The sequence below is a fragment of the Lolium rigidum genome, chromosome 1 (assembly GCF_022539505.1).
Source record: "Lolium rigidum isolate FL_2022 chromosome 1, APGP_CSIRO_Lrig_0.1, whole genome shotgun sequence".
Taxonomy (NCBI): domain Eukaryota; kingdom Viridiplantae; phylum Streptophyta; class Magnoliopsida; order Poales; family Poaceae; genus Lolium; species Lolium rigidum.
The window spans coordinates 33,811,905-33,823,105 of record NC_061508.1 but is presented as its reverse complement, the minus strand read 5'-3'; the positions used below and the strand labels follow the sequence as shown (position 1 = coordinate 33,823,105).

Here is an 11,201-nt window from a genome sequence, read left to right as displayed (position 1 = left end):
TGGCCTTCATGCTGCGTCGCTAGAGCTCTACGCATCGAGCGTCAAAAACGCGAGGACTCTGGCGTGTCTCAGATCCACTTCAACCCTACGAGTTTCCTAGAGTTTTCTGTGTTTCAGCCCGTCCAAATCCGGTCTACCGAACATGCTATAAAGTGTTTCTACGTGTTTTGTACTGAGCCGGTAAGGAAAATACACGGAAAAACCTGTCAAAACTCTCCGGCCGAACGAGGCCAAAGGGGTGAAATGGATTCCTCTTTCCTTTATACTTCCGAAGGAAGTTAGACTGACACTATGTTGCACTACGAGGAGCAAGCTTCAATCCCCAGCTCATGTCTTTGCAATTAATTCTGGACATGCGGCACAATCTTCCCGGTGTCCGCCCCTTTCTTGAGAGCCTGCAGTCGTAGTATGGCGGCGCGTGGAAGCACGGCTCCATGGACAGGTCCCGGCTGCACGGCGGGTCCGGCACAACGGAACCGTTGTCGCCTGGCTTGTACATTATCAACGGTGTCAGGCCGCCGATCCCCTGCATGCGCCACGTACCCGAAGGTCGACCAGCCGGTGGTCACCAGCACATCGTTGAGGCTCAGCAGATATATCTCCGCCCAAGCCTTGGCATCGTGCGACTTTGCCGCCGAACTGCTGGTGTTCCTCGTGGCTGGGCTGATGCACGCCCACCGCCTCGCCGTTGGCCGTCGCGTGCTCCCAGTACATGCTCTTGATAGTGTCGTAGTACCAGGTCTTGAGGAGCGCGGCTATAGACTTCCCGGCAGGCGTTGGTGTAACAGTGGTCCCCACGGCGAGCACCTCCGGCAGCAGGTTCTCCTTCTGCGTGCATGTGGTGATCTGCTCCAGGATCTCCGTTGACTCTGGTACGTTGCCGAAGACGCGCACCTGGATGCCAGCTCGCCGGTGCGCCGCCGCGAGGTACGCATCGTGGTACCGCGTGACGAGGCCCCAGACGTGGTTGTTGGGGTGGAACACGTACCGGCCCAGGTGGTGGAACACGGTGTCCGGCTCCGGGAAGAGCATGTCGAGCTCCTCCTGGAAGCCCGTGGCCAAGAACAGCCCCGGCACGATGTAGTTGTCCGTCCTCAGTGCGCACCCGTATCTGGACCGTCTAAACTGCATCAAGATCCGTGTTAGCTCCTTTTTTTTTCCTCTCAAACAAACTTCTCATTTTTATATTTTTCACACCACACAATCTTTGAACTTGAAAATTTGCAAATCACTTAAACATAACAACTAGAATATGGGAAAAATATTTCGGATTTTTTATATCATTAATTATATATATATCAAGAATTTGATTTGAATTTCAAAATAATTTGAAATTTTAGTTTGTAAAATAAATTCCGAACTATTTTTCTTCCATTCTATTTGTTATGATTGAGTGGCCTGCAAAAAAATCAAATTTATAAGAGATATAAAAAAGAAAAAGTCAAAAAAAAAAGACTGTGCAGAGCCACCTGCTCTCTTGAACTTTTCCCATATCACGGAGGGCCCTGGTCCTCGTCGCACAAGAACAGCTTGTCCTCATCCGTGTAGTTGTCGCTAAGGGAGAGCTGGCGTGTGCCGACGGCCAGGCAATGTGCCGACGACAAAATGTCGGGGCCGTCGGCACAGAGGCCCCCAGCAACCGGCGACGGAGCTAACCGTCGGCACAGGCCGGCCGTCGGCACATCGTTCAGTACACCGACGGCCACCTTCGGCGCAACATGGGCCCTCGGCACAGCCAGGAGTTCACCGAAGGCCACCGTCGGCACACCTCCAGCCGTCGGCACACCGTCTGACAAGCAGGCCCGCCGTCACTCCCTCATGGCGCCTTCAGGCTGTGCCGACGGCTACCCACGGCACATCTCCAGCCGTCTGACTTCTGGGCCCCACTTTCCCCCCGTGACGGCGCCTCCATGTTGTGGAGACGGCTACCCACGGCATAAAATCTGGCCGTCGGCACAACTTATGCACCTTTTTTTTATTTTTACACTTTTTAGTACAAAGATAATTATTACCCATATAAATGTTAATCCCAATCATTTCAATTGGTTTATTTCTTCCTCACTACTTTTTTGGCGAACCCCTTTCCGGGAAACCTATGTATAAGGGCGGTATAGATCCCCCGAAACCTCGGTCGAGGGTTTCCCCAGAAATCGAGCACCGGAGGGTGAGAATGGCCCCAAAACTTGTGTGTGTCCACATGGCATGCACACAAGTGATTTGAGATGGTTTTATATCCAAGGCTACCTATCCAGGTGTGTCCGGCTTCTCGGACATGGGGTTCCGACAGTTAGGCAGATTATGGACGTATAGGGGGAACTCCCTGGGAGGTGAACCGGAGAGAACCTTGAGATCATATGGGATGATCCTTGTTACCACATGTACGTATGACCTAACCAACTCAAATGGAGGCATATGCCTACCGGGGGCCCCCGCTGGGATGTAGTCAAAGGGGTAGATCGCACAGTCAACAGAACTAGGGTTTCGTCAGAAATCGAGCCTCGGAGGGTGGGACTGGCCCCAAAACTTGTGTGTGTCCACATGTCATGCACACAAGTGATTTTACATGGTTTTATATCCAAGGCTACCCCCAGGTGTGTCCGGCTTCTCTGACATGGGGTTCCTACACTTAGGCATATTCTGGATGTATAGGGGGACTCCCTGGGAGGTGAACCGGAGAGAACCTTGAGACCATATGGGATGATCCTTGTTACCACATGTACCTATGACCTAACCAAGCTCAAATGGAGGCATATGCCCACCGGGGGACCCCCGCTGGGATGTAGTCAAAGGGGTAGACCATGCGGTCAACAGAACTAGGGTTTCGTCAGAAATCGATCCTCAGAGGGTGGGAATGGCCACAAAACTTGTGTGTGTCCACATGGTATGCACAAAAGTGATTTGAGATGGTTTTATATCCAAGGCTACCCCCAGGTGTGTCCGGCTTCTCCGACATGGGGTTCCTACACTTAGGCAGATTCTGGATGTATCGGGGGAACTCGCTGGGAGGTGAACCGTAGAGAACCTTGAGATCATATGGGATGATCCTTGTTACCACATGTACATATGACCTAACCAAGCACAAATAGAGGCATATGCCAACCGGGAACCCCCGCTGGGATGTAGTCAAAGGGGTAGACCGTGTGGTCAACAGAACTAGGGTTTCGTCATAAATCGAGCCTCGGGGGGTGGGAATGGCCCCAAAACTTTTGTGTGTCCACATCGTATGCACAAAAGTGATTTGAGATGGTTTTATATCCAAGGCTAGCCCCCAGGTGTGTCCGGCTCATTTTCTTTGTTGCAGGTTAACAAGCACCACACATTCCAGGAGAGTCGCTGCTTTTACGTGGTGTCATCAGATGGAACACATACATACTTCTCATACATCAAGTGACTGTACAATTACGCGATGAAGAGCTATGCAGAAGAGCCCGCCGAATTGGTCTCTCATATGTACTTCCAGAGGCGCAACCGTGATCGAGCACCAGCCGATGCTTCTCAACCAACTCCGGCAGAGAACTCGCAACCCAGTCCACAGGAGGCTCAGCTAGAGACTGCCACCCCGCTGGCAGAGACCTCGCAAGCCACTCCACATGAGGCTCAAATGATAAGTGGGTATGATGATGTCTTAGGGCGTGGTGTAGAAGAAACTGAACCGGTAGACCGCGCGGTCAACAGAAGTAGGGTTTCCCTAGAAATAGAGCATCGGAGGGTGGGAATGGCCCCGAAACTTTTGTGTGTCCACATGACATGCACACAAGTGATTTGAGATGGTTTTATATCCAAGGCTACCCACCCAGGTGTCTCTGGCTTCTCAGACATGGGTTCCGACACTTAGGCAGATTCTGGATGTATTGGGGGAACTCGCAGGGAGGTGAACCGGAGAGAAACTTAAGATCATATGGGATTATCCTTGTTACCACATGTACATGACCTAACCAAGCTCAAATGAGGCATAAGCCCACCGGGGGACCCCCGTTGGGATGTAGTCAAAGGGGTAGACCGCGCGGTCAACAGAACTAGGGTTTCGTCAAAAATCGAGCCTCGGAGGGTGGGAATGGCCCCAAAACTTGTGTGTGTCCACATGGTATGGACAAAAGTTATTTGAGATTGTTTTATATCCAAGGCTACCCCCCGAGGTGTGTTCGGCTTCTCGGACATGGGGTTCCACACTTAGGCGGATTCTGGATGTATAGGGGGAACTCCCTGGAGGTGAACGAGAGAGAAGCTTGAGATCATATGGGATGATCCTTATTACCACATGTACCTATGACCTAACCAAGCTAAAATGGAGGCATATTCCCACCGGGGGACCCCCGCTGGGATGTATTCAAAGGGGTAGACCGTGCGGTCAACAGAACTAGGGTTTTGTCAGAAATTGAGCCTCGGAGGGTGGGAATGGCCCCGGAATTGTGTGTGTCCACATGTCATGCACACAAGTGATTTGATATGGTTTTATATCCAAGGCTACCCCCAGGTGTGTACGGCTTCTCGGACATGGGGTTCCTACACTTAGGCAGATTCTAGATGTATAGGGGGGACTCCCTGGGAGATGAACCAGAGAGAACCTTGAGATCATATTGGGTGATCCTTGTTACCACATGTACCTATGACCAAACCAAACTCAAATGGAGGCATATTCCCACCGGGGGACCCCCGCTGGAATGTAGTCAAAGGGGTAGACCGTGCAGTCAACAGAACTAGGGTTTCGTCAGAAATCGAGCCTCGGAGGGTGGGAATGGCTCCAGTACTTTTCTGTGTCCACATGGTATGCACAAAAGTGATTTGAGACGGCTTTATATCCAAGGCTACCCCCGAGGTGTGTCCAGCTTCTCGGACATGGGGTTCCTACACTTAGGCAGATTCTGGATGTATAGGGGGAACTCCCTGGGAGGTGAACCGGAGAGAACCTTGAGATCATATGGGATCCTTGTTACCACATGTACCTATGACCTAACCAACCTCAAATGGAGGCATATGCCCACCGGGGGACCCCCGCTGGGATGTAGTCAAAGGGGTAGACCACGCGGTCAACAGAACTAGGGTTTCATCAGAAATCGAGCTTCGGAGGGTGGGAATGGCCCAAACTTGTGTGTGTCCACATGGTATGCACAAGATTGATTTGAGATGGTTTTATATCCAAGGCTACCCCCCAGGTGTGTCCGGCTTCTCGGACATGGGGTTCCTACATTTAGGCAGATCCTGGATGTATAGGGGGAACTCCCTGGGAGGTGAACCGGAGAGAACCTTGAGATAATATGGGATGATCCTTGTTACCACATATACCTATGACCTAACCAATCTCAAATGGAGGCATATGCCCACCGGGGGACCACCACTGTGATGTAGTCAAAGGGGTAGACCGCGTGGTCAACAGAACTAGGGTTTCGTCGGAAATCGAGCCTCGGAGGGTGGGAATAGCCCCAAAACTTTTGTGTGTCCACATGGTATGCACAAAAGTTGTTTGAGATGTTTTTATATCCAAGGCTACCCCCTAGGAGTGTCTGGCTTCTCGGACATGGGGTTCCTACACTTAGGTAGATTCTGGATGTATAGGGGTACTCCCTGGGAGGTAAACCGGAGAGAACCTTTAGATCATATGGGTTGATCCTTGTTACCACGTGTACCTCTGACCTAACCAAGTTCAAATGGAGGCATATGCCCACCGGGGACCCCCGCTGGGATGTAGTAAAAGGGGCAGACCGCGCGTTCAACATAACTAGGGTTTCGTCAGAAATCGAGCCTCAGAGGGTGGGAATGGCCCCAAATTTTTGTTTGTCCACATGGTATGCAAAAAAGTTATTTCAGATGGTTTTATATCCAAGGCTACCCCCAGGTGTGTCCGGCTTCTCGGACATGGGGTTCCTACACTTAGGCAGATTCTGGATATATAGGGGGGACTCCCTGGGAGGGGAACCAGAGAGAACCTTGAGATCATATGGGATGATACTTGTTACCAAATGTACCTATGACCTAAAAAATCTCAAATGGAGTCATATGCCCACAGGGGGACCCCCGCTGGGATGTAGTCAAAGGGGTAGACCGCGCGATAAACAGAACTAGTGTTTCGTTAGAAATCAAGCCTCGGAGGGTGGGAATGGCCCCAAAAATTGTGTGTGTCCACATGGTGTGCTCAAAATTTATTTGGTATGGTTTAATATCCAAGGCTACCCCCAGGTGTTCCGGCTTCTCGGACATGTGGTTCCTACACTTAGGCAGATTCTGGACGTATAGGGGGAACTCCCTAGGAGGTGAACCGGAGAGAACCTTGAGATCATACGAGATGATCCTTATTACAACATGTACCTATGACCTAACCAATCTCAAATGAGGCATATTCCCACCGGGGACCCCCGCTGGGATGTAGTCAACGCGCGGTCAACAGAACTAGGGTTTTGTAAAAAATCGAGCCTCGGAGGGTGGGAATGGCCCTAAAACTTGTGTGCGTACACATGGTATGGAAAAAGTGATTTGAGATGGTTTTATATCCGAGGCTACCCCCCCCCCCGAGGTGTGTCCGGCTTCTCAGACATGGGGTTCCTACACTTAGGCAGATTCTGGAGGTATAGGGGGAACTCCCTGGGAGGTGAACCAGAGAGAAACATGAGATCATATGGGATGATCCTTATTACCACATGTACCTATGAACTAACCAAGCTAAAATGGAGGCATATGCCCACCGGGGGACCCCCGCTGGGATGTAGTCAAAGGGGTAGACCGCGCAGTCAACAGAACTAGGGTTTCGTCAGAAATCGAGACTCGGATGGTGGGAATGGACCCAAACTTGTGTGTGTCCACATGTCATGCACACAAGTAATTTGAGATGGTTTTATATCCAAGGCTACCCCCAGGTATGTACGGCTTCTCGGACATGGGGTTCCTACACTTACGCAGATTCTAGATGTATAGGGGGAACTCCCTGGGAGGTGAACCGGAGAGAACCTTGAGATAATATGGGATTATACTTGTTACCACATGTACCTATGACCTAACCAAGCTAAAATGGAGGCATATACCCACCGGTGGACCCCTGATACGTCTCCGACGTATCGATAATTTCTTGTGTTCCATGCCACATTATTGATGATATCTACATGTTTTATGCACACTTTATGTCATATTCGTGCATTTTCTGGAACTAACCTATTAACAAGATGCCGAAGTGCCACTTCCTGTTTTCTGCTGTTTTTGGTTTCAGAAATCCTAGTAACGAAATATTCTCGGAATTGGACGAAATCAACGCCCAGGTTCCTATTTTGCCCGGAAGCATCCAGAACACACGAGAACCGCCAGAGAGGGGACACAGGCCCACGAGACCATAGGCCGGCGCGGCCTGGGGGTGGCCCGCGCCCCCCTATGGTGTCGCCACCTCGTCGCCCCTCCGACTCCGCCTCTTCGCCTATTTAAAGGTCCCTGACCTAAAACCTCGATACGAAAAAGCCACGGTACGAGAAACCTTCCAGAGCCGCCGCCATCGCGAAGCCAAGATCTGGGGGACAGGAGTCTCGTTCCGGCACGCCGCCGGGACGGGGAAGTGCCCCCGGAAGGCTTCTCCATCGACACCACCGCCATCTCCATCAACGCTGCTTGTCTCCCATGAGGAGGGAGTAGTTCTCCATCGAGGCTCGGGGCTGTACCGGTAGCTATGTGGTTCATCTCTCTCCTATGTGCTTCAATACAATAATCTCATGAGCTGCCTTACATGATTGAGATTCATATGATGATGCTTGTAATCTAGATGTCATTATGCTAGTCAAGTGGGTTTTACTTATGTGATCTCCGGAGACTCCTTGTCCCACGTGTGTAAAGGTGACAAGTGTGTGCACCGTGTGGGTCTCTTAGGCTATATTTCACGAATACTTATTCACTGTTATGAATGGCGTAGTGAAGTGCTTATTTATATCTCTTTATGATTGCAATGTGTTTTGTATCACAATTTATCTATGTGCTACTCTAGTGATGTTATTAAAGTAGTTTATTCCTCCCGCACGGTGTAATGGTGACAAGTGTGTGCATCCGTGTTAGTACTTGGCGTAGGCTATGATTGTGATCTCTTGTAGATTATGAAGTTAACTATTGCTATGATGGTATTGATGTGATCTATTCCTCCTACATAGTGTGAAGGTGACGAGTGTGCATGCTTGTGTTAGTACTTGGTTTAGTCGTGTTGATCTTTCATGCACTCTAAGGTTATTTAAATATGAACATTGAATTGTGGAGCTTGTTAACTCCGGCATTGAGGGTTCGTGTAATCCTTCGCAATGTGTTCATCATCCAACAAGAGAGTGTAGAGTATGCATTTATCTATTCTGTTATGTGATCAAAGTTGAGAGTGTCCACTAGTGAAAGTCTAATCCCTAGGCCTTGTTCCTAAATATCGCTATCGCCGCTTGTTTACTCGTTTTACTCTGCGTTACTACTGCTTGTTTACTCGTCCCGGGCAAAGCACTTTTCCGGTGCCGTTGCTACTACTTATTCATACCACTTGTATTTCACTATCTCTTCGCCAAACTAGTGCACCTATTAGGTGTGTTGGGGACACAAGAGACTTCTTGCTTTGTGGTTGCAGGGTTGCATGAGAGGGATATCTTTGACCTCTTCCTCCCTGAGTTCGATAAACCTTGGGTGATCCACTTAAGGGAAACTTGCTCGCTGTTCTACAAACCTCTGCTCTTGGAGGCCCAACACTGTCTACAAGAATAGAAGCACTCGTAGACATCAAGCTATTTTCTGGCGCCGTTGTCGGGGAGGAAAGGTAAAAGGTACTCACACTCCGGATCTCGGCTACTAAGCTATTTTCGCCGTTGTAAGTACTCGAAGCTATTTCCTTTAGATCTGCAATTGCATCTTTTTGTTTCTTGTTTACACTAGTTTGGCATAATGGACGACAATGAGCTTCTTATTCTATTTCCTGATTTAAGACATGGATGGTTTGATGCGAAAATTAAAAAACCTATGGAACCTTATTTGCATGCTGGTAGTAATATTAGTATGAACGCTTTGAACACCATGGTTGCTAATGATATGGAAAATTCTAAGCTTGGGGAAGCTGGCTTTGATGAGCATGATATTTTTAGTCCCCCAAGCATTGAGGAGAAAATTTACTTTGATGATACTTTGCCTCCCATATATGATGATTATAATGATAGTGGTCTTTTGGTGCCACCTACTATGGAGAGTAAATTTGATTATGATTACAATATGCCTCCTATATTTGATGATGAGAATAATAATGATAGCTACTTTGTTGAATTTGCTCCCACTATTACTAATAAAATTGATTATGCTTATGTGGAGAGTAATAATTTTATGCATGAGACTCATGATAAGAATGCTTTATGTGATAGTTATATTGTTGAGTTTGCTCATGAGTCAGTTTACCTACTTCTTTCCATCTTAGAAGCAAACACTTGTGTCAACTGTGCATTGATTCTTACATACTTGCTTATTTGCATTCATCATATTACTTTGTGTTGACAATTATCCATGAGATATGCATGTTGAAAGTTGAAAGCAACTGCTGAAACTTAAATCTTCCTCTGTGTTGCTTCGATGCCTTTACTTTGAACTTATTGCTTTATGAGTTAACTCTTATGCAAGACTTTTGATGCTTGTCTTGAAAGTACTATTCATGAAAAGTTTTCCTATATGTTATCTATTTGTTAGCAACTATAGATCATTGCCTTGAGTCACTGCATTCATCTCATATGCTTTATAATAGTATGATAAAGATTATGTAAGTAGCATGTCACTACATAAATTACTCTTTTTATCGTTTACCTACTCGAGGGCGAGCAGGAACTAAGCTTGGGGATGCTGATACGTCTCCAACGTACCTATAATTTCTGATGTTCCATGCTTGTTTTATGACAATACTTACATGTTTTGCTTGCACTTTATAATGTTTTTATGCATTTTCCGGAACTAACCTATTAACGAGATGCCGAAGGGCCAGCTTGCTGTTTCTCGTTGTTTTTGGTTCCGTAAAGGTTGTTCGGGCAATATTCTCGGAATTCGACGAAACGAAGACCCAACATCTTATTTTTCCCGGAACCTTCCAGAAAGTCAGAGGGGGGCCAGAGGGGTGCCCTGGGGGCCCCACACGTGTGGCCGGCGCGGCCCAGGAGGGGGGCGCGCCGCCCTAGTGTGAGGTGGCCCCGTGGCCCCTCCGACTCCGCCTCTTCGCCTATAAGACCCCTTTCGACCTAAAAACGCGACACCAATTGACGAAACTCCAGAAAGACTCCAGGGGCGCCGCCACCATCGCGAAACTCCGTTTCGGGGGACAGAAGTCTCTGTTCCGGCACCCTGCCGGGACGGGGAAGTGCCCCCGAAGCCATCTCCATCAACGCCATCGCCTCCATCATGCTCCGTGAGTAGTTCCCCCATGGACTACGGGTTCTAGCTGTAGCTAGTTGGTATTCTCTCCCCCATGTACTTCAATACAATGATCTCATGAGCTGCCTTATTACATGATTGAGATTCATCTGATGTAATCGGTGTTGTGTTTGTTAGGATCCGATGGATTGTTACATTATGATTGTCTATCTACAAAGTTTATGAAGTTATTGTTGCTGCAATCTTGTTGTGTTTAATGCTTGTCACTAGGGCCCGAGTGGCATGATCTTAGATTTAAGCTCTATACTTATTGCTTAGATTGTATCTACAAGTTGTATGCACATGTCTATGTCCGGAACCAAAGGCCCCAAAGTGACAGAAATTGGGACAACCGGAGGGGAAGGCTTAGATATGAGGATCACATGTTTTCACGGAGTGTTAATGCTTTGCTCCGGTGCTCTATTAAAAGGAGTACCTTAATTTCCAAGTAGATTCCCTAGAGGCCCGGCTGCCACCGGCTGGTAGGACAAAAGATGTTGTACAAGTTTCTCATTGCGAGCACGTATGACTATATATGGAAAACATGCCTACATGATTAATAATCTTGATGTTCTGTCTTAATGCTATTTCAATCCTATCAATTGCCCGACTGTAATTTGTTCACCCAACACTTGTTATTGGAGAGTTACCACTAGTGTAGATAGTCGGGAACCCCGGTCCATCTCTCATCATCATATACTCGTTCTATATGTCATTGGAAGTAGTATCAACTATTTTCTGGTGCCATTGCCTACGTGTTACTTGTTGTCTGCTACCGTGTTACTCGTTAATATTGCTCTCATATTAGTGCTGCTTTCACATCACCC

At 48.1% G+C, this 11,201-nt stretch overlaps 1 pseudogene; it reads right to left on the bottom strand.

Moving 5' to 3' along the window:
* Positions 1–289: 289 nt before the first annotated feature.
* LOC124706555 overlaps positions 290–11,201 on the bottom strand; it is a 54,865-nt pseudogene continuing 43,953 nt past the window's right edge.